This window comes from Nyctereutes procyonoides, unplaced genomic scaffold (genome assembly GCF_905146905.1).
Source record: "Nyctereutes procyonoides isolate TBG_1078 unplaced genomic scaffold, NYPRO_anot_genome, whole genome shotgun sequence".
In the NCBI taxonomy this organism is placed as follows: domain Eukaryota; kingdom Metazoa; phylum Chordata; class Mammalia; order Carnivora; family Canidae; genus Nyctereutes; species Nyctereutes procyonoides.
This window is the reverse complement of record NW_026575130.1, coordinates 627164-651590: the sequence shown is the minus strand read 5'-3', so window position 1 is coordinate 651590 and position 24427 is coordinate 627164. Positions and strand designations below refer to the sequence as shown.

Here is a 24427-nt window from a genome sequence, read left to right as displayed (position 1 = left end):
GAATAGAGTCCCCAGAAGTTCAGCTTTTGAAGTGTTTAGCAAGTTGCAGTTACTAAAAACAACAAATTGAGGCTTGAACAACATGGATTTGAACTGCATGGGCCCACTTACACATAGATTTTTTTTCCAGTTATTACAGACAGCAATGTGAATGCATTATCTTTTCCTCATGATTTTCTTTTTTTTTTTTCTTTTAAAGATTTTATTTATTGGGATCCCTGGGTGGCACAGCGGTTTGGCGCCTGCCTTTGGCCCAGGGCACGATCCTGGAGACCCGGGATCGAATCCCATGTCGGGCTCCTGGTGCATGGAGCCTGCTTCTCCCTCTGCCTGTGTCTCTGCCACTCTCTGTGTCTCTCGTGAATAAATAAATAAAATATACATTTTTTAAATTTTTATTTATTTATGATAGTCACACAGAGAGAGAGAGAGGCAGAGACACAGGCAGAGGGAGAAGCAGGCAGGGAGCCCGATGTGGGACTTGATCCCAGGTGTCCAGGATCACACCCTTGGCTGAAGGTGGTGCTAAACTGCTAAGCCACCCGGGCTGCCTTCCTCATTTTCTTAATAACATTTTCTTTTCTCTAGTTTACTATATTTTAAGAATATAGTATATAATCTAAAACATACAAAATATGGGTTAATTGACTATGTTATCAGTAAGGCTTCTGATCAACAGTAGGCAATTAGTTAATTTGGGAAGGAGTCAAAAGATACAGATTTTTTTACTGTACAGGGATGTTGGGACACTAAACCCCTGCATTGTTCAATGGTCAGCTATACTTGCAAGCAGATGACTTTGCAATTTATTTTTACTGAAAAGAAGACTTAAATATATTAAATGAAAGCTCAAAATACTGTAAAAGATTTGATTTTCAGATTAGATAATAGATCTTTGGAATATTGTGAATGTCTTTTGATTGTGCTCCTAGCTTTCATTTGGAGAAAATAATTCTCTCTGCTAAAATAAAATGAAATTTAAAAGAATTTAAATTTGGCAAAACATTCAAAAGAATCACAGAGAGAGATAATTTGATGAATTTTGTTTGAATGTAAAACATTTATTGAAAAAATTTATTCTGAAAGGAGGTAAAAAGATACTGAGATTGTTTCCAGTAATTGTGCTTATTAATCCTAATAGTTTGTGTATTCATTTGGATTTTTTCCATACATAATCATGTTATCTGAGAATAATGACAACTTTACTTTTTCTTTTCCAAAAAAAGTATTTTTACTTTTTCTTCTACCTTTTGTTTCTTTTATTCTTCTTGCCTTATAGCACTGACTAGTACCTCCAGTACAACATAGAACAGAAGTGATAGTGATCATTCCTGTTTTAATTCCAACTCATGAAGCAAATGTTCAAAATCCACTATTAAGTAAAACATAGTTGCTGATTTTTAAAAAGAGATCCTCTTGATGAAATTAGTAGTTCTTTTCCTACAGTAGACCCTTTACTAACATGAATTTCAACTGCATGAATCTACTTATACACAGATTTTTTTTTTTTAAGATTTAGTTTATTTATTCATAGAGACACACACAGAGATGGAGGCAGAAACACAGGCAGAGACACAGGCAGAGAGAGAAGCAAGCTCCATACAGGAAGCCTGACGCGGGACTCGATCCCAGGTCTCCAGGATCGCACCCCAGGCTGCAGGCAGCACTAAACTGCTGGCCACCGGGGCTGCCCCAGATTTTTTTTTATAACTACAATACAGTACTATAAATGTATTTCCTCTTGTTATTTTCTTAATAACATTTTCTTTTCTCTAGCTTACTTTATTGTAAGAATAGCGTATATAACACGTAATTTGCATAATATGCATTAATCATCTGTATGTTATTGGTTAGGCTTCTGGTTAACAGTAGGCTATTAGTAGTTAAGTTTATGGGGAGCCAAAAGTCATATGAGGATTTTTGAATGCATAGGAGGTTGAGTCCTCTAACCTTTGCATTGTTCAAAAGTCAACTGTAGTTTGTCGAGAGATTTTTTTTTTCTTGATCATACTTTTTCTGCATCTATTGAAATAACTATATATTCTTTTCCAATTAGTTACACTGATGAATTTTACATGTTAAACAGGTCTTGCATTTCTGGAATAAACCTCACTTGGTCTTGATGTATTACTCTTTCTTTAAGTCCTGTATTGAATCTGGTCATATCTTATATGGGATTTTTACATCTATGCTCATGGAGATATTAATCTACAATTTTCTTTTGTTGTAATTGCACTTAAGTCATTTTTAAATGTTCAGGTAATCAATATAAAAAATTTTAAATTTCCTTTAATATATGGATATATGTAGTTTTATTTTAGGAAGACATATTTGAAAATAATTTTTGAATAAAACATTTTTTAGTCAATACATAAATATTTTAAGTATTGAAAATACATTAAAATAAATATGAATTTATTTAATTTTCAACATTTTTTGCTGCTCTTTTAGGGCTTAAAAGTGTCACGGATGGATGATAAATTTTAGTGGCCCTTTATTAATGTAGGGAAACTGTTAATGGCAAAGTTGGTTCTTCCTTGCTTTTAGGCCCTCAGATGAAAATAATTTTTTTCTGTTGAAGCATGGCCTTCTGAACCTTTTTTGGAACCTGATCATATATCCTTTCTGAGCCTCTGCTCTTGCATTTCCCTCCATCTAGAATACCCTCTGAATTCTTGCAATCTTTGCCTTTTGGCATTTTTCCTACATCTTACATTTCAAATTAAGTGCTCTCTTCTTCCATTCCCAAAGCGTGAGATTTATTTCTCCTCTGAATAGATGATATTAATAATCGCACACACTTATACGACCATCACTATATGTCAGGGACTATTTTCTAACTACTTTATTTTTTTTTTTAATGTTTTTTTTAAATATATATATATATATTTTAATTTATTTATGATAGTCACACAGAATGAGAGAGAGAGGCAGAGACACAGGCAGAGGGAGAAGCAGGCTCCATGCACCGGGAGCCCGACGTGGGATTCGATCCCGGGTCTCCAGGATCGCGCCCCGGGCCAAAGGCAGGCGCTAAACCACTGCGCCACCCAGGGATCCCTCTAACTACTTTAAATATAGTAACTCATTTAATCCTCCTAACAACCTTCTGAGCTACATATTATTTGTACTACTCTTTTATAGATAAAGAAACTGAGTTATAGAGAACTTAAGTAACTAGTAAAATTTTATGCAATCAATAACTGGAAATCAAGGAATCCAATCTGAGCTGCTTGTTCTAGAGCCTGCTACCACACTACATCACCTACGAGGCAATAGCTGATAATTATTTTCCATTTCTATCGTCACTGATGCAGTTTAATCCTCTCCTCTCCGGATATTTTTCAATATCTGACTCATTGCTGTTAGTAGCCAAGGCACTATAGAATATACTCTACCTCCCATATTGCAAAGTAACTTTCTAAAACACTCATCTACGCAGCAGCAGCAGCCAAAACATAACAAAACAGAAACAAAGTACAATAACCACATAATATCCCTTGATTGCTGATTTAATTTGTTTAAAACGTTTGTCAGCTTTCCTTGCTTTAAGATACAGTCTTCCATGGCACAAAGACCTTTTTAATCTGATGCCAATCAACTCCTTAACCTAGCTCCCAGTACCCGCACCGTTCACTGTTCCAGCCTTTATTCTCAGGCTGCCCCTCTCAGCGAGTCCTTAAATGTTCATACCTACTTGTGTCTCCATGTCCTTGTTAGGATTTCTCTCTTTGCCAGCAGTATCTTTCGGTCTTCTCCTCCCTCCCTCTCTCTCTCTCTCTCTCTCTTTTTTTCCCTCTCTCTTGCTCTCTCTTTCCCTCATCCCCTACCTCTTTACCTTCTACCTCCCTTCTACTCACTCCCTTTCTCCCCACTCCCTATCCCTTCCCATCTCCTTGTGTCGGCAAAAGTCCAGCTCACTTTTTTTCTTGGCAGTGTCCCATATGCACCCCTTTCATTACCAGCAAAATTCTATTTTCTTCTGAGATGCCATAACATAGTAAACCTGTACTTTAGCATGTATCATGTTATATATTATTGTGATTTGCATTTCTAGTTAGTTCCCCAGCTAACTAATGAGTTGTTTTAGGGGCCATGTTTTATTCACCTTTATCCTCAGCATCTACCACTTTGTGCAAGGTACACAGTAAGTGTTCAAAAAATGTCCTGTGAAAGGATTTCTTTATTTGGGGGGCCATCTAATAGGGTCAAACACATTGATGACTCTCCATAAGTATTTTTTGAAATGAGTAACCTTGTATCTTCTTGTTCTTTGAAGTTAGTATAGATCTAATTCCTAGATGCCTATGGATTAATTTGGGAGTATTATAAAACCTACCACAGGATAATTAAGGCCTCCTCACTAGCAAAGATTCATATTAAGTCACTGTTTATACTGAGATGCATAGAGTATTTCAAATATATATATATAATGTATCTATAAAAAATGGTGTCTTGCATTTGCAAGACTGCAAATAATTAATTAATTAATGCATAATTAAGTTATTTATATAATTATATTGTATTAAATTTGTGGCAATCTTTATAGAACTTGTTTTCATTCTTTTTTAAACATTAATGGAACAAAAAGCAAATAAGCATTTCTTTTTTTTTTTTAAAGATTTTATTTATTCATTCATGATAGTCACACACACAGAGAGAGAGAGAGAGAGAGAGAGAGAGAGGCAGAGACACAGGCAGAGGGAAAAGCAGGCTCCATGCAGGGAGCCCGACGTGGGACCCGATCCCGGGTCTTCAGGACTGCGTCCTGGGCCAAAGGCAGGCGCTAAACCGCTGCACCTCCCAGAGATCCCCAAATAAGCATTTCTTCTTTGAGTTTTTGCTTTAAAGAGGGCACTGAGGTAATTTAACAAAGCAGTGCAAAAGAAACACTAAATGTGAGAAAATATTTCATTTCAAGCAATTATTTATAGGAGGGCATAAGTAACAGCTAGATAAGGCAACCCAATTCCCCAGGAAACTTCATCAAATGGTAACCATATCAAGCAGAGGCCAGCATGAACTATGATAGGTGTGCACAGTGTATAATAAATAAGGAAATGATAACCCCAAAGGCCAGCCAAAATACAATAAATTAATAGTATATTGGATTGCATTTGTCAGTAGAAAAACTTTGATGGAAAAATTTCTGGTTTTGCCAATAAAAAACTACACAGAGCATATGGTTCATTGAAATAGGAGCCTTTTTTTTTAAATCAAATGTTTTAAGTAATCTGTGAAATTACTAAAATTTTAAATTTCTTTGCAGATCAACAGAACATGAAAATTAGTTTGAAAAAATCTCTGAAAGGGGCACCTGGTGGTTCAGTGGTTGAGCATCTGCCTTTGGCTCAGGTCGTTATCCCAGGGTCCTGGGACTGAGTTCTGTATCAGGCTTCCTGCAGGGAAACTGCTTTTCCCTCTGCTTATGTCTCAGCCTCTCTCTGTGTGTGTCTCTCATGAATAAATAGATAAAATCTTAAAAAAAAAAAAATCTCTGAAAACTCAGTGTAAAGCTTAAGCTTGCATTTAATATCCAGTTCAGTAGAATGCCTTTACACTAGCAGTCATATGGATTCTTCTAGAGCCATTTATTTGAATAATATTGATCATTACATCATAACTAAGATACAAGTAGAGTATTTTTATTTATTAAAAAGAGGGAGTCTTAGCTACCTTGACTTATACTTGACTAATTTTGGGAGAATAGTAATGCAAGACTGTGTAGGAATTAAGAAGTGGTGGTCATTTCTTGTTTAGCTTGCATTTCTTTTGCTTTCTTCTGAGTTTATACTTCAGCGTAATTGAAAACCACAGGGGTTCCAGATCATTAATTTCTCAGGGGTCAGTTCTCGATGCTAGGCTGATTTTCTCTGCGTTCATTTCTTCCCTGCTATCCAGCCCCAAGAGCTTCAGTCGTATCCACCATTCTCTTTAACATCGTTAGCATGTTCTCTAGTATTCGCTGGTTCTATAACGAGCAGGGTATCATCTCTCCAGCTCCTACTTCCCTAAAAACATAGGAGACACTTTTTATGTAAGAATTTTACTGTTACTTACTATGGAACAGAGAGTCTTGATAAAAATAATCAGACTAAAAATCACAATGTTTAAGAAAACTTACATTTTTTTAAATGACTGTTTTAGAGTTGTTTCATGAGAGAAGGTGCAGGGTTCCAATATAAGTGCTGTCTCCATCCTTATAACATTTTTTTTAAGATTTTATTTACTTATTCATGAGACAGAGAGAGAGAGAGAGGCAGAGAGGCAGAGACACAAGCAGAGAGAGAAGCAGGCTCCATGCAGGGAGCCCGATGCGCGACTGGATCATGGGACTCCAAAACCACGCCCTAGGCCAAAGGCAGGCGCCAAACCGCTGAGCCACCCAGGGATCCCCAACATTTTAATGCATATCATCTCCTCACAACTTCCTGATACAGGAAGGCCTGGAAACTCTCAGGACCACTGCTCTGCTCTATTATTTTTGGTGGCAGATTTCTCATAATTTCCAGCCTTCCTATTTCCAGGCCCAAAGATCCTTTTCTCTATAAAGGCCTGCATTCCCAGTTACACAGGTCTACAGATGCAAAACAATAGGTATATGTCCAAGTTTCTTTTGGGGTACATGTTTCAGGGCCTTCCAGTCTTGACTCCCTTCTCAGTGGCCTCACAAGTCAACATACAGGATGCTCTCCTAAGGTGATTACCACTTCTACAACCTTCCTTTGAAGAGTCATGATTCCTGGGTATCTGGGGAATGATACAATAAATAAGCCTGAATGAGTGAATCTTCAGTTTTATTAATGCATAATGCCTGATGTGTCATGAGGCATTGTTACAAATGTCCTTAGTTTAGCCCAAAGGTGCTCATTTCACCAAGGCTATATATAGTCACCAAAAAAAGCACCCCCCTCTCATTCAGTGGTTCAAACTTCCAGTTTTAGGTCCACCCTCTGCCAATACTATAACCACCATCATCCCATATCAAGTAATAGAGGTCTTATCTGGAGGGTCTATGAAACAGTGAAGTTGGCTGTGAGTTAAGCCTTAGAGGCCAAACCTTTTCCTGTGATTAATATCAATTTCAATGAACACCAAATTTTTATATATCCTTCATGGCAGGTAGGGGAAAAGTAAATTAAAAATGTTCTAAGATAGGGAACCCTGGGGGGCTCAGCAGTTTAGCGCCTGCCTTTGGCCCAGGGCGTGATCCTGGAGACCTGGGATCGAATCCCACGTCAGGCTCCCTGCATGGACCCTGCTTCTCCCTCTGCCTGTGTCTCTGCTCTCTCTTGGTGTGTGTGTGTGTGTGTGTGTGTGTCTTTAATGAATAAATAAATTTTTAAAAATCTTTTAAAAAATGTTCTAAGATAAAAGCAAGTTACAAAACTATTCTGTCAAAGAAACAACATGATGATGGCTATAATAATGTCTATTCTATGGATTGCTGGCTCTATTATTAAGTAATTGAAAAGGCAAGTAAGAACACCAGGGCATTTTGGAGGTAGCAACTGCATGAAGTGACTCTGCCCCGGCCAGCCAGAGAGGAGAACAAAAGGAAGAAATTGGAATTATTAAAACATGGAAGTTTGAAGGTGGGTCTTCATGGGGCTGGCCCAGACCTCTGAGGAGGGCTTCCAGCTTGTCTGGTGCTGATGTCTCTGAAGGGAGTCCTAAGACCAGTTTTGCAAATGTTGGAAGAGCTAACAAACCGCAGTCAAAGGCTGCTATTGGAACTCAACTGCTGTGTGAAGAGGAACCAACCAGGTGGGAACGAGCCGCTTCTCGCTTCTCTGGCTTTGCACGCTCCCTCCAGCGCCCCCTATTGGCAGACTGAATAAGTAGCCGCAGGCAAAGCCGAAATGCAATTTTTTTTATTTAAGATTTTATTTATTTATTCGTGATAGACATAGAGAGAGAGAGAGGCAGAGACACAAGCAGAGGGAGAAGCAGGCTCCACGCAGGAGCCCGACGTGGGACTCGATCCCGGGACTCCAAGATCGCGCCCTGGGCCGAAGGCAGGCGCTAAACCGCTGCGCCACCCAGGGATCCCCGAAATGCAATTTTGAGAGTCCTACTCCCGTTGGAGTCACACCAGACTGTGGAAGGGTGGATTTGAAGCGGAAAGGCCCAGTGTGATAACTGACATACTGAACATAGAACCCTGGGGAATGTATTTAGTTGGTGGAATGTGAAAAGGCGGGGGTGGGGGGGTGGGAGGTGGGAGGGAGGAGATTACAGAAGGAGAATCAGCTTGGTAAATGTCAGAGTAGGACATAGGAGGTTTTTAGCAGTGTTAAGTATTGTGGCTGAAGGAAGACCATTGGTTTCACAATTGAGATTTGGCTAGGAAGGCATTTGTGGAGTCATTGAAACAGGCACTGCATTATAATAAAGTGGACATGGTATATGCTGACTCCTTTTTCAAGAACTACAAAAGGAAGGAGATGGAGTAACCTAAAAAGAAGAAATACTTTAGTAAAGATGGGGGGGGGGAAATGAGTGAAGTTATAGAAAAAAATATTATGTGGAAAGAAAGGAAGTAGTGTGCCCTTTGTAGGATAATTTTAACTGAATCATTAAGGTAAGTGGTAAGTAAGGTGTTTTACTGAGAATGAATGTAGCTATAGTGGGATTGGGACCTGGGGGAATGAAGATGATTCAGAGCACTTCATGGTGGAACTTGGTAGAGGCAGGTTATTCCAGATCTGAGACTGTAAGAATCTGACAGTGATTTCTAGAAAATCTCTAACCCAAATCAGGATTAAGAATTCTGTACATCTGGGGCGAATGTGCATGTAAGATTCTAAGCCTCCAGTTTTGTTTCTGCAGCTGAGGGTTTTTCAAATTAGATAGTACTGACATTTGGAGCCAGGTAATTTTCGCTGGGAGTGGCACTGTCCTATGCTTTGTAGGGTGTATAGCTGCTATACTTCGTAGGGTGTCCCGGGCTGCTACACACTTGATGCCCAAAGCAAATTATCCCTTCCCCACATGATGATGATCAAAAAATGTCTTCAGACATTGTCAGATGACCCCTGGAGGCAAATTATCGCCAACTGAGAACCACTGCCCTGCTCCAAGAGATCAACAAAGGCTCTGCTAACTTGTTGGCTCCTGGTTACAATGCCCATTTGGCAAAATCTATATTCTCAGCTTCTCCATCTGGAATCTTGGCACCTCCTTATCCTGGTTCATTTAGCACTTCTGATGTCTTTTTCTTTTTTTTTTTTTTTTAAGATGTATTTATTTATTTGTGAGAGACACACACAGAGAGAGGCAGAGACATAAACAGAGGGAGAAGCAGGCTCCCTACAAAGAGCCCACTGTGGAACTCAATCCCAGATCCCCAGATCACACCCTGAGCCAAAGTCAGAGACTCTCAACCACTGAGCCACCCAGGTGTCCTGTCTTTGCCTTTTTTAAATTAATTTATCTAGTGTGTGTGTGTGTGTGTGTGTGTGTGTGTGTGTGTGTGAGAGAGAGAGAGAGAGAGAGAGAGACTGCGCATGTGCACACACACACACACACACACACTCACACACAAGGCGGGGAGGGTAGAAGGTGAGGGAGAGATCTGCAGCAAACTCTGCACTGAGCACTGAGCCTGATGCAGGGCTTGGTCTCATGACCCCGAGATCATGAACCTGAACCAAAATCGAGTTCCACATTCAACTACCTGAGCCACCCAGGCACCGCACTTTTGGTATGTTTAAATGGATATTTTTAAAAATTTGTTTGACTTTTCTAATAGTCTCCATGGCCATTTTGTTCTGCTGAAAGATATCACCTAATATTCAGAAATACAAGTCCAAGGAACTATCTTTTAACGTTATTATTTTGCTAGTTGATTATATTATTTTTCCTTTATTCTAACCACTGATCAACAAGTTTCAGCTCAGAGGCCAAATCTGTTCTTGCCTGTTCTGGAAGTAAAATTTTATTACAGCACAGTTACACCGTCATTTACAGATTATCTGTGGTTGCACTAAGACTGCTGAGTGGTTGCCACAGAAAGGTAAGGCCTTGACTTCACAGTTTGCCAAACCCTGCTCTAGATCTTGAAAACCTTGGTGAAGGCAAGAACCAAGAGTTTGTAGCTCTAGTGTTTAATATATTGTAGACAAATGACTGCATATTAAAATTTTCTTAAATGCATCCAAAAATATATATTGAACACACTTTCTTTTATTTATTTATATATTTTTAAAAATATGTATTTATTTATGATAGACACAGAAAGAGAGAGACAGGCAGAGACACAGGAGGAAGGAGAAGCAGGCTCCATGCCAGGAGCCCAACGTGGGACACGCTCCCTGGGCCAAAGGCAGGCGCTAAACCGCTGAGCCACCCAGGGATCCCCAATCACTTTCTTTTAAATGCCTAAAGGCAATGAAAGATGTTAGTGTATTTGATACATTATTATGTATTATTTAGGTCAAATGGCATGGTTAGTTAAAGAATAATGCCAAAAGGTTTATTTATTTATTTTGGCTGGGAGGAGCAGAGAGCAAGGGAGAAAGAATCTTAAGCAGACTCCACATCCAGTGCAGAGCCTGAGGCTGGCTCCATCTCACAACCATGAGATCATGACCTGAGCTGAAATTAAGAGTCCACTGCTTAACCAACTGAGCCACCCACATGCACCACCAAAAGGTTTAAGAGTAGAGAGAAGATTCCTAATTGTACCTATTTTTTTAGTTTTTTCAGTGATAGACTGTCCGTTTCACTACCTGTGTTGCAAAAAAAAAAAAAAATTGTATTATTTGTTACAAAGGGAATAAGACAAAGTAAATGCTTCAGTATAAATCAGTCATTCCTACAGATTTTTTTTCAAGGTTTATTTATTTATTTTTTAGAAGGAGACAAAGCAGGAGTAAGTGGGCAAGAGGCAGAGGGAGAGAGAGAAATCCTCAAACGGACTCCACAGTGAGCACAGATCCAGAGGCTCCATCCCAGGACCCTGAGATCATGACCTGAGCCAAAACCAAGAGTCCATCTCTTTTTTTTTTTTTTTTTTTTTTTTTTTTATGACAGTCACAGAGAGAGAGAGAGGCAGAGACACAGGCAGAGGGAGAAGCAGGCTCCATGCACCGGGAGCCCGACGTGGGACTCGATCCCGGGTCTCCAGGATCGCGCCCCGGGCCAAAGACAGGCGCCAAACCACTGCGGCACCCAGGGATCCCCAAGAGTCCATCTCTTAACCAACTGAGCCAGCAGGCAATGCTACAGATCTTTTAAAAATAGTGTATTTACTGTTTTACTGGACATTTACTTTATCTTTCTGTTGATAGATCCACATGGATCTGTAAATAATTCATGGTACATGCTTTCCTTGAAATTCATCTGAAGACAATAATAATTTATATTTCATTTATGTTATAATGTATTATTCAATAAAAATGCCTTCTATGTAGTTTCCCTCAGGAGCAAATAGTCTTTGAAACAGTTACCTTTTTCTCTTCTGTGACAGACAAATAAAGTAGCAGTAAATAGCTCACAGACTCATAAGCCAAAGAAAGGAAATTATTTACCAGCTCACCACTGTTATTAGTTGTCCTTGGACCAAAATAATATTAGTGTTGTTATACAGACAGTTGTTACCTGTAGGCTTACACTTTATTATTTTTATTTAAAGATTTTTAAAATTTATATATTCATAAAAGACAAAAAGAGAGGCAGAGACATTGGCAGAGGGAGAAGCAGGCTCCCAGTGGGGAGCCTGATGCGGAACTGGATCCTAGGATCACAGGATCATGACCTGAACCAAAGGCAGATGCTCAACCACTGAGCCCCCCAGGCACCCCCTAGGCTTCCACTTTAAAATCTTATAATACTTATTAATTATTTGTTCCACTAATTTTTTTTTAAAGATTTATTTATTTATTTATCACAGACAGAGAGAGAGGCAGAGACACAGGCAGAGGGAGGAGCAGGCTCCATGCCGGGAGCCCGACGTGGGACTCGATCCCGGGTCTCCAGGATCGCACCCTGGGCTGAAGGCAGGCGCCAAACCGCTGCGCCACCCAGGGATCCCTGTTCCACTAATTTTTAATGATGAATACTGTTAGTCGGTTGTTATCCTGAATTAATTTAGCATCTTGAATATTAAAATCTAGATATCTGTCATTCCGTTAATTCTATGACGAAAGTGTATTTACCATACAATAAGTCTTACCAGTCTTGAACAAAAGTAACTTAAAACTGAGACATAGTTATTTTATGACTTTGGGTGTACCTGGGTAGTATCTATGACTTTTCTACTCATCTCTTGAGGGCTATCGGTAACCCTTAATGATTTATATCCCGGAGTTTCCTCAGCCAAAACAATTTTGTAAAGAAACTAAAGGGTTTGTTTTTTAAATGAATGGTTATACTAACTAGAAAGCATGCCTCTTTTACAGGGCTGCAAACAAAGTATCTTGCGTCATTCCAACATCTGGATTTCATTTATTGCTAAAGCAGGATAAGATGGATTTGGAAAGAATGAAGTGAAATCAGTTTTAATGATCATTATCTTAATTTTAGACTGAAAATTTCCCTGCAAGTCAGGCTCTTCCATGTCTAACTTTGAATGTGCACTTCACAGGAATAAAAGTTGCGGTGACCTAATCCACTCCTATTCTCTCTCTGACTTTAAAAAACTTCTTAATGAAAAATTTTGGAATAAGAGATAACCTTACCTGCAATTTCTGTGCAATGGCTCTGTTAATGTTCACATATATATTTATTTTAATTGCCTGCAGTTGTTAAAAAGCTTTATTCCTCCAAAAGTACAATACACTTACTCTGTATTTTACAGCTTTTCAAATTAATTACCTAAATTTGAGTTAGATTTTTGGATTTTCAAAATTCATTCATAAAAGAGATACATCAGAAAGAATGTTTGAACTATCTAATGTGCACATTAAATTTTCATATAATGATAACATAAGTTTAATTGTCAATCTATGCACATGTTCATGCATGTTTGTGTCTTTCAAAAATCTTTCCTTATAGAATTTCTTGAAATTCTATAAATATTTGGCAGATGACTTTCTCAAACATGACAAAAGTTTTAATTTTAAGTTCTTTCTCAGTTGCTCTTATATTGAAGATATTAAGCTTAGATTTTAAGGTCTTCAACACATTTAAAGATTTATTTATTTATTTGAGGAGAGAGAGAGAGAGAGAGAGAGAGAGAGAGAGAGAGAGAGAATGCACTAGAGCACACACACATACAAATCTGGGGAAGAGCAGAGGGAGAGAATCTTCAAGTAGACTCTCCACTGAATACAGAGTCTGACATGGGGCTTGATCTCACGGCCCATAAGATCATGACCTGAGCTGAAACCAAGAGTCAGATGCTTAACTGACTGAGCCACTCTGGTGTCCCTAAAAACTATTTTTAATTAAAGATGGAAAGAAAGATTTACGAAAGAAATTTAAAATTATTGCAGAGAAGGAATTTTTCATATATGATGGTCCTATTCCCAGTAATCCTAATCATTACTAGTATTAGCACTAAAAGGGAAGAAAAAGGTAGTAATAGGAAGAATAGAACTAGAAATATTTTTAAAAGACCTGGAAGTCATATTTCAAATGACCGAAAAACTCCTCCTGGAAGTCAGAGCTCTTGGATGCTGGCCTAATTATCCAGGTTGAAAAAATGGAAAATGGAAGGAAATACTATTCTTAAAATATTTAAGGCCAGATCTGGTCAAGTGCTAAAATACAAAATTCAGGAAAATCCCCAGAATATGTTGTCAGGGCAATGGCCTAAGTGATATCCATGTAACTCTTTCTGTGTTCCATTGATGTGGGAAGAGGGCCCTGGAGCTTGGTTTGCACTCTTACTGATTCCAGGATGACCTTAGGCAATGTACTTGATATGACTGCCAGTGTTCCCTCTCTCCAGAGAGTTTTGAAAATGACACTTACTAGGTGGGGCTTAATGTTTGTATCCACTTCAAAATTCCAAAGAGAATATTTTCATGATGGGAAAAGTATCATTGATGAAGGATAGTTGGAAGAAAGTCAGGCAGACACAAGTCCCCCACCCTCACCCCCAGAAGAAACCACCATTACAAGGATTTTACACCACCCTTTCCCCACGTGATAGATGACAAAAACCTGACTGGATGATGGGCGCAGGAGGGGTTAATCAGATTAAGACAGCCCATCAAAGCCCCATAAAAACTCCTAGACTTAGAAACTCTGGTGGCAACCCTCTTGGGTCCCCTCCCTTTTCGGGAGCTTTGTATTATCATTTTGCTATGGATCAATACACTTTGCTTTGCTGCCCACCATTCTTCATCTGGTCTACCTCCCAAGGCCCTATCTGGTTTGCAATGTCATTAGATCTGGATTTGATGCACAGTGGAAGATAGCATAGTCAACCCATCAGCAAATATATACTATTTGAGATTGCTGGGGAATTAGGAGAACAGCAAAGGAATCCCAGTCATGGATGAAACGAGTTGCTCTCTCAGGGGCTCATTTCACAATTTTGTTGAAGGGAGTAATGCTATTTCTACTACTTCAGGGTTTTCTGAGAAACATGAAAGACAGTGAATTGGCAAAGTGTCCTGAGTCAAAAAATTAATAAATCACTACTAATTACAATAATAACAAAAAAACCCAAGTGCCTCCTCCTATATTTTAGCACAGTGCGGAATACCAATTTACCTCATCAATTCTTTACAATAGCCTTTTTCCTCACATGAAGAAACTGAGGCATAGGAGCTACAGTAACCAGCTAGTGAAGTGGGAGAGGGGGTGTGGGAGGGTAGAGCCAGGACACAAACCCAGGCCTGTCTAATTCGAAAGAGGTATGAAGAGTAACGAATTCCAGTCAGCTACATATGCTCCTCAGATGCAGTAGTGGCCAACTTTACTTTCTGTTTGCTCGGTTATTGCTGGCTGCCTTGCAAGTGATTAGCAATTTTCCAGGAAATTCCTCTTGTGGGAAGCCTGTTGCACTGATCTGCAATGAAAAGTATCTCCTTCCAAAAATTCTCAGTTAATGCCTCTGTGTTCCCATCCAGAAAGATCCGTCTTAGATAGCAAAGGGAGAAGTTAAAGGGAAGATTCCGAAGCAGTTACTATATACCAGGCACTTGTTTAAAAAATAGGTGTTTAAAAACACTTCACTTATTGCTTAGAGCAACTTTGAAAGAGAATACCAGGGTTCAGAGAAGACGAATGATGCACCCAAGGCTGTGCAGAAAATAGCAAAGTGAGAGGTTTGAATTCACATCAAGCCCCTGCTTCTTCCCGCAACCTGTGCTGCCTCTGAAAAGGATACGCTTGCAGTGTATCTTGTTTGGTTAAAATATTTTTATGATTTTATGATGTAAAACTACAGTGGCAACTACCAGCACTGCAACTACATGGAAAAGGGCTCTGTTCAAATATCACCTCCTCCTGAGGAGAAGCTTTCCTCTGAAGTAGTCAGCCTACCTCTATCCACTCCCGCACTTCATTGCTCATCATAGCACTTGCCACCATCTGACAAAACATAGGGTTATTTGTCTTCATTATCTGCCCTGCCTACTGGAATATGAGCTTCTAGAAGGCATAGGCCTTGTCTTGTTAATTTCCATGTCCCTCATGCCTAAAACAGTGACTGAAATAAATAATAAACATTTGTTACATGAATGAATAGATTCATGCATGTTTTTAAAGCCAGGGTGGACAGCAAGCACATGGCAAGTTGATAACAGAGTATGTTTTAGTCTGGAAAACATTACTTTGATACAAGAAAATGCAGCAATTTGAATCATATTTTTGCTTAATAGGTTAAAAGTGATTCCTAACTTAAATGCACTACCCGTATCTAGAATTTGGCTCTGATATAAAGTTTCACTCAGGGACCCCATGAGCATTATTTATTTTATTTATTAGGCATTTTTAACACTACCATTGCAACTTTTAGGCATTCTGACATTCTAGGTATATATGTATCTATTTTTAATATTATTAACTTCCAGAAGCCTGAGGGCACAGACATTTTAATTCACTTTACAAAGCTTTGAAGTAAAAGAGGTGGAAAGACCAATGAAAAATGAAAAGATCAAAAGAGGGACAACTAAGTTATGAAAATCTAGAAAGTGTTAGTTTTATTGATTAAAAAAGCCCCAGATAGAGTAGTCAACTCCCACAAATATTTCAAAATTCAGATAAGTAGCAATATTTTTATTAATTAACTGACACCCTTCTTTTTTCCCCTACATTTCCTGCTTGAATGCTCTTTCATTTCTTCTTTACATGACAGAAATTTCATGATCTCATTTTTTCCATTAACATCTATCATAGTTAATCAATAGTTGTTTTTTTTTTTTATGTTCCAAATGTGATGGGTTTATTTTATTTTACTCTGATGCAAAACCAAAGATTTCCACTACAGCACAGAGACGAATATATTATTAAAAGGTCATGGAAAAGTGGTGTGGGACATGCAGGACGTGATGTACAAACTGGAGGGTTGGGTCATTTCCTTTGTAATGTGACACTACATTGTCGCAGAGGAACACGTTTAAAATAACACTGCGGAACTCAACTGAAATGTGGCACAAACATGACAACTTCCAGGCATGCCTTCAAGTACCTCCCGCAGGATGGACTTGCGATCTCTAGACTTCAGTGTGGGGAGGATTACAATTCTTTGGAAGAGTAAAAAGTTCACACTTTTGAAATTTCACAGAAGAATTTTAAAGCCAAAACATAGTGGCTTCTCTTCACCTCCAGGGACAAATCGGATGCTTTTCTCAAAACCACATTAAGCTTCTAGTTCAAATCCCAACCCAACTTTGTGACCTCCTGCATTGAAGTTCTTTCTGTCAATTAAAGCTGATAGGGTCAGTTTGATTCCTGGTTGAAGGGTCTGAGTATAACCCAGTCCAATTAGGCTGGCATTATTGACTTTAGCAGTTAGAGAAGTTCTACAATCCAGCTTGTATTTAGCAGCCATGCCAAAACGGGTATTGTTACTGCTGGCTGTCCAAGCAAGGTTTATTGATGTTTCAATCTTCTCATTAACCTTCTGGTAGATAGACCCTCCAAATTCAGCGCCATCATTCACATGAGTGTGCAGCTGGAAGTCTGCAACCTTGTAACCCAGGGCAAAATTATCCTGTGACAGTTTGGATTTGGTTGTGTCAAAATTCATCTGATAGCCAACAAGCCAACCTTCAAAGGATAACACAGCCCAGCCATAGATGATTGGTCCAAAAAAATCTATATCAACATTACTGCCAATACGAAACAACCTCGTTTATAGGAGGCCTTCAATTTTCCACTCTTCTTTCCTGTGTTTGGTACAAATATGGTATCAAGAGTCAGTTTCAACCCTTCAGCTACCTTATTCTCCAAAGAGATTTCTGTTCCAAGAGTATTGTCTGTGTTCCATTTCTGGGTGAAAGTAAGTCCATAGTTACAGACCTTATATTTGGTCTCTAGGTTGCCTGATGCTTTCCCTGTATCAGTGTAAGCATGACCAGAAGTAGAAAATTCCACTCCTACTACAAGACTTGGTTCTCAGATCTATTTTGACCATGCCGAATCCATGTCCTTTATTGAAGAAATCCTTGGCGGCCTTTCCTAGGTCTCAGTAAGTCAGTGTGTTACACATCTCTCCAACCAGAGGGCCTATCTCCACTCCGCCAGGGCAACACTCAATAGTAGTTTTTATAAGTTATAATAGTATTACATACAACATGAGATTTCAGTGTCATGTGGCTACAGGTATGTGCCCATAAACATACTAATTCTAATAAATTTTATTTTTATAATAACCATAAAGAATGTACAGTGCATTTGTAATTGTATGTACTGCATTATCTGGCATATTTCCAAAAGGAGGCACCTTTGCATTTGACTAGACACCAATAAGAAAACTAATTCTTCACCAGCAATTTTTATATTTAGCTTTTAGAATAGTATTCCACAGACTAGTTTGTGATACTGTACATTTCAGCCTATGTTTTCCCCTACTACACAAATATGCACTGTGTCAGCATCTTAGAATGGGATGATACTATGAAAGGACCTCTGGCCTGCCCTTTAATGTTCTCACACCAGGCAAATGGATACAACACATGGTAAGAGTATGCCTGGAAGCTCTTCATTCCTATGCTGGGCAGCTGGCAATAACTTTTCGTGAATGTGATTGTGAACCACGTAAACAGATTTCATGAAACCCAAGCTGAACAAATCCTCACCTCATCTTCCCCTTCGCTGGATTCCAAAAAGGCTCATTGGTACTCCACCATCACTTGCAGGGGAAGTTGGAGTGAAAAAGACAATAATCTTAACCAAATTCGGTTGAGGTATTTTACTTTGGCAAATTTTACAATGGCGTATGAACGTGTAAACACATTGTTGGTGTTCCTTCCAGAGCCTTGGAAGGGATCCCAGAAGGGAGGGTCCTGAACCTTAGTTTCACTAACTTCATATTAGATTCTCCAGTGATGGGTACACATCTCCCACACTTCAGCTCCGCTAACTTTCATCTCTTGTTCATATTGACAAAGCATATTTTTGCTGTTCTTCTTGCCTTTCAAATCAAATCCTTATAATTTGTGTTGCAGTTCAGAGGGTTTTTTCTGATCTCCTGTGTGTATCGCTCCCATTACTCTTTGCCATACACCCCTGTTCCTCTCTCTTTTTAGCCCCCATCTCTCTCTCTCTATTTTATGTGCATATTATTGTCTGCCTTTTCTGGTAAAATGTGGGCTCTATGAGAGCAAGAATATTGCTTAGATGCTCACAAAAAATCATTTGAATGAATGAATCAACTAATCAATTAATCAATGAACTATAAGCTTAAATGTATCTTTTTAATTAGCTCAAGAGTATTATTTTACAGTTTTAATAAATTTATCCCAACTCTAATCCCCCATCTCCCTGGATTGACAGAAAAACCAATCTCAAGTATTGTTAAAGCCACTTCCTCCCCAGGGCTTGCAAAGTTGTTGGGATTCAGCAGAGCAGTAGGTCATCACTCATTTGCCTTCACTGGTCACTGAGCTGCCACAGTCTTGGCCAGAAGTCAGGTACCTAACTGCAGCTTCTGTGATATGCATGTGGCTGGAGAGTGTTGGCAAAGGTTGAGAGCCATGACCCTGTAGCTGTCTGTTTCCAACTTGCCCTTATTTCTCTGGCAGCATCATGGTGGTCAGCATTACTTGAGAGACCCCCAGACTGCCAGACACTCCTAGTTTGGACTAAATCCCTCCCTTGCTTTTCTCAAGGGGACTTTGCTTGCTTTTCTCTCCCCTGGCGGCACCTTGCAAAATCATTTCACGGAGTTTAGGCCTTATAAAACTGGGAATTGCTGGTACTATCTTCTGTTCCTGCGCAGCAAAAACCCGAGTTCAGGAAGTTGTAAAGATCTGACTACTTCCTTGGAAGAAGAAGAAGGGGGAAATTTGAAGAATGAACAGGGAATTCCTGGGTGGCGCAGTGGTTTGGCGCCTGCCTTTGGCCCAGGGCACGATCCTGGAGACCCGGGATTGAATCCCACATCAGGCTCCCGGTGCATGGAGCCTGCTTCTCCCTCTGCCTCTCTCTCTCTGTGACTATCATAAATAAATAAAAAATTTAAAAAAAATTGAAGAATGAACAAAATTATCAAAGTCTCAAAAATTATCCTGTCACATACCTTTTAAATATTTTTGTGAAAAATAAATAAATAAATAAATAAATAAATAAATAAATAAATAAATATTTTTGCGTATTGAGAAGGAAACCAACTGGTACTCTGGCTGTCTGTATGCTTTGCCTCCCTGTTATGGATTGAAATTTACCCTCCAAATTTATATGTTGACGTCCTACTCTGCAATATCTCGGAATGTGATGGTTTCTGGAGATAAGGTCTTTAAAGGCAGTTAAGTGAGAGTGAGGTCATTAGAGTGGGCCTTAATCCATTATCACTGGTGTCCTTCTAAAAAGGAGGTTAGGAAAGACAGGATAGAGAAAAGATGGTGTGAAGGCACTCGGAGAAGACAGGCCAAAAAAATAGGCCTCAAAAAATTCTGCTGACCCTTTGACCTCAGACCTGTAGCCTTCAGAATTGTGAGACAATAAATTTCTCTCTTTTTTAAAGATTTTATTTATTTATGCATGACAGACACACAGACAGAGGCAGAGACACAGGCAGAGGGAGAAGCAGGCTCCATGCAGGGAGCCCCACACGGACTCGTTCCCAGGTCTCCAGGATCAGGCCCTGGGCTCAAGGCGGTGCTAAACCACTGAGCAACCTGGACTGCCCTAAATTTCTCTTTTTAAGGATGCCCTGTCTGTGATACTTTGTAACAGACACCTAGCAAACTAATATACTCCCTCATGCGGTGAGGCCCTGAGGTTGGGCAAGGCAGGGCCCCTGGGCTTTGAGTAGAAGTAAGCATTGCTGGTGTGGGTCTCCTTAGCTCTGCAAGCCTGGATGATGGGACTTAAAGCCAGCAGCAGCAGTGATAGTTTCTCACCAAACCACATTCAGCCTTAGAGCAAGAGAGAGCACGTTGATGAGCAGGGAAAATCCTGTTAGGACGCTTTGAGAGTGTCTTCTTTCACACTGCCCCTTCTTTCTTGCCCTGGAATGCTGCAGTGCACCATCACCACCTGCTCAGATGGCATTTCATGCACGTGCATTCCAGGAAACAGCACAAATACTCGAGTCATGACAGGCCTAGGTGGGGTCAGCTGACAATGAATTAGTGATTCTCCAATAGTCAGAGAGTTGTATAACTGGTTAATAAGACTTCACAGATTTTATCCATCATGTTGATTATCTGTATATGTATTTTTTACCACTTAGGATAAAGTTCTGTTATCTGTAATTGATTCCAACCAGCATGTTTGCTCCAAATGTTAAGTGAACATTTGAAAATATCTTGTTGCCTTTGTCTGGGATATTAATTTCTTTCCACATGCACAATTTTTTGTCTAATTGTTGTCAGTCCCTTTCTGCAGAAGGAAAAACTAAAACAAAACAATAATGAAATATATTGTCTCAAAGCTCTAAATTTTTACCCTGATTTTGGAAGGTACAATTTAGTGATGGTACCAAATAATGATTGTAATCCACGGGGAAAAAAATGGTTTTGTTTGTTTAAAAATATACATGCTATCATTTAAATCTTATCTTCAATAATTCATTGACATTACCTTACATTTTTCCTTAAAATCATCTTTACTCTTTCTGATGTTTCAAACAATAGTACTTGAAATATAAAACCTGCAATTTTACTAGCAAAAACAAAGTAGCATAATGATATTGTCAGTAGATATCATAATTCATATTTTCAGTTCATTTTTTTTTCTCAGTTCATTTTTTGACATTGCAGACAAATGCCCTCCAGGTTTGTTTTCTTTTTTTAAGAAAACAGATGTTTAAGCCTGTTTTTTTCTAATATGTTTATTTTACTCCATCTTGATTGTCCTAAAATGTATGCACACACACACACACACACACACACACACACACACACACACACATTGCACTTTTATAAAATACATTTTTGAAACTGAAACTTTTAATGTGTATGAATCTTATGGGGACTTAATCAATGTGGTTTCATCTGGTGATTCATTTAAATTTAACTCTCATAAATATATTAGCTAACATTTAAGATGCCTGCTAGGTTTCTGGGTTTGTTGTTGTTGTTGTTGTTGTTTTTAAAGGTCTTTGATAAGCACTAAGTTTTGGTGACCCAAAAGGAAGGAAGAGTTAGGTCTCGTATAGATATTGAAATCATAAGGTATTTTTTTAAGATTTCATTTATTTATTTAAAAGAGAGAGAGCAAGAGAGAGGATGAGCAGGGGTTAGGGAGAGGGAGAAGCAGTGTCCTTGCTGAACAGGAAGCCTAATGCTGGGTTTGATCCTAGGACCCTGAGATCATGATCTGAGCTGAAGGCAGATGCTTAACCCACTGAGTTACCCAGGTGCCTCCAAATCATGGTATATTATTACAGTTTTGGTTTTTCTAAATTTCAGATAACTTTACAATAATGTTGTGAGATAATAGAAAGTATATATTAGTCTCTGCCCCTAGTTCCTGGCATATTAGGAGCATCTCTTGTAATGTTTGTCTTTGACCTTTGTTCCTGATATATAACTCCTGAAGTCCTTGTAATTTCCTGGGTGGTGGGATTGTCTTTTGCTCTTATGAGGTGATTCTGGGTGGGCTTCTGGATGAGGGCTGCCCATTGGAAAGACCAAGCCATGATTAGAAGCTAGGAATTTTTAGCTCAGTCATCCATTTTCTTGAGAAGAGCTAATGAGCCATCATACTTACATGATGAAGCCTCTATAAAACTTCCAAGTACAGGGCTTGGAGAGCTTCTGTATTGGTGAACACTTGGAGGTGCTGGGAAAGTGGTATGTCTGGAGAGGGCATGGAAATTCTTCATTCTTTCCCGTATACCTTGCCTTACCTTCCATCTGGTTGTTCATCTATATCTTTTAATGAACATTAAAATTACAGTTAAATGTAAGTATTTCCTTAAGTTCTGTGAGACACTCTAGCATATTAATCAAATTTAAGAAGGGGATCTTTGGGAACCTCTGATCTATAGCCGTTTGATCAGAAGCATAGGTGATAACCTGGACTTGCCACTGGTTTCTGAAATGTATTGTGTGTGTTGTTGGGGGGTGGGGAGGGAGACAAGTCTTATGGGACTAAGCCCTTACCTATAGGATCTGATACTATCTCCAGGTAGATAGTATCAAAATTGCGTTGAATTCTTGGATATCCTGCCAGTGTTCTGAGAATTCCTGTTGGTGGTGTGAGGTTCACTCTCCACTCTCACTCCCACCTCCACATATTTTTTAGTAAAAGATTGAGTTAGAAAAATAATAAAGGGACATGAGCCAGCATAGGTGGCCAATGTGAAATTATTACAAAATAAGTCATTCCTACAGGAATATTTTTGTTTTATAATGTGGTTTCTCAATTCATGTTAGGCTCAGAAATCTTACTGTGCTGTCAGAATTGGGAAGGATAGTATGGATATTATTTGTGCAATGAATAATCAAGGGAATGAATGGATGGTAGTATAAAACAGAACGTCTAATACATTGCTAAATCCTTTAAATGGCATAGAAGTAGAGTTAGTCTAAGAAGATAATTTTTTATTGAAGTATAGTTGGCACACAATATTACATTAGTTGCAGGTGTACAACATAATGATTTGAAAATTTTTTTTTATTTATTTATGATAGTCACACAGAATGAGAGAGAGAGGCAGAGACACAGGTAGAGGGAGAAGCAGGCTCCATGCACCAGGAGCCCGACGTGGGATTCGATCCCGGGTCTCCAGGATCGCGCCCTGGGCCAAAGGCAGGCGCTAAACCGCTGCGCCACCCAGGGATCCCCATAATGATTTGAAAGTATGTATGTTATGCTATGCTCACCACAAATGTACCACCATCAAAGTTCTTCTCTTTTTTAAAAAAAATTTTATAAAAATATCTTTATTTATTCATCTGAGAGACAGAGAGAGAAATAGTGAGCAGGAGCTTGGGAGGGGCAGAGAGAGAAGCAGACTTCCAGTTAGGCAGCGGCGTGGACGTGGGGCTCCATCCAGGACCCCAGGATCATGACCTGAGCTGAAGGCAGACATTAAACCAACTAAGCCACCCAGGCACCCCTAAAGAAAGTCAATTTCAAAACCACTATAGTTACTTTTTTTCCCTTAAGAAAGTGAATTTTTACTCTTTCCTTAATTCTTAAATCCCTAATAAAATAAAGAGCAGGCTGTGTGCTATTTGACCAGAGCTCTGCTTCGTTTCTCCACTTGTGTCTCAGTTACACTTTGTTGGGTCTGGGACTTGAATTCACCTTCCTTGCAAGCTACTAAGTTTCATGGATGCTGGAAGAAGGTATGAGATTCTTTGGTCAATGACAAAGAACTTTCTTACACAAGGTACGGTAAGCAGCATGAATATCAGCATATTTACAAGTTTATCTTGCCTCAAACTCCATAGGGTTTACAAAATATTACCCAGATGGATGCTACTTACATAGTGGATTTCCATAACAGCTAAGGTACACTAAGCCTAGTGAACCATTGTTTTTATTTTAGTTTATTTTTTTTGCAATCAGCTAGCAAACTTGCTTTTTGTCTCACATGGAGATATTACCATATCCATCAAGGTTTCTTGCTACAAACACAACACTGAGAAAATAGCTCAGGAAAAGAAGCATTAGGACCTTGAATTCTGACACATTCGGAAAGACATCTAGGAGCACTAAAGCCCCATGGAAGACTCTCCCAATATACCTTGTGGTGGTTTCACCTTCACATTGGCTTTCCCCATTGGCCGTTATCATTATACACGGAGGGGAACAGTATTGTCCCTGACAGCTACCTGGAAGAGCCTTAAGCTTCCCTGTGGTTGGACCATATATGACTTAATCACTGGGGCTGGGGTAATGTTCTTGA

The 24427-nt window shown here is 39.1% G+C and overlaps 1 pseudogene; it reads right to left on the bottom strand.

The window, feature by feature from the left end:
• Positions 1–16759: 16759 nt before the first annotated feature.
• Positions 16760–17611, bottom strand: LOC129521221 (voltage-dependent anion-selective channel protein 3-like; annotated as a pseudogene).
• Positions 17612–24427: the final 6816 nt, after the last annotated feature.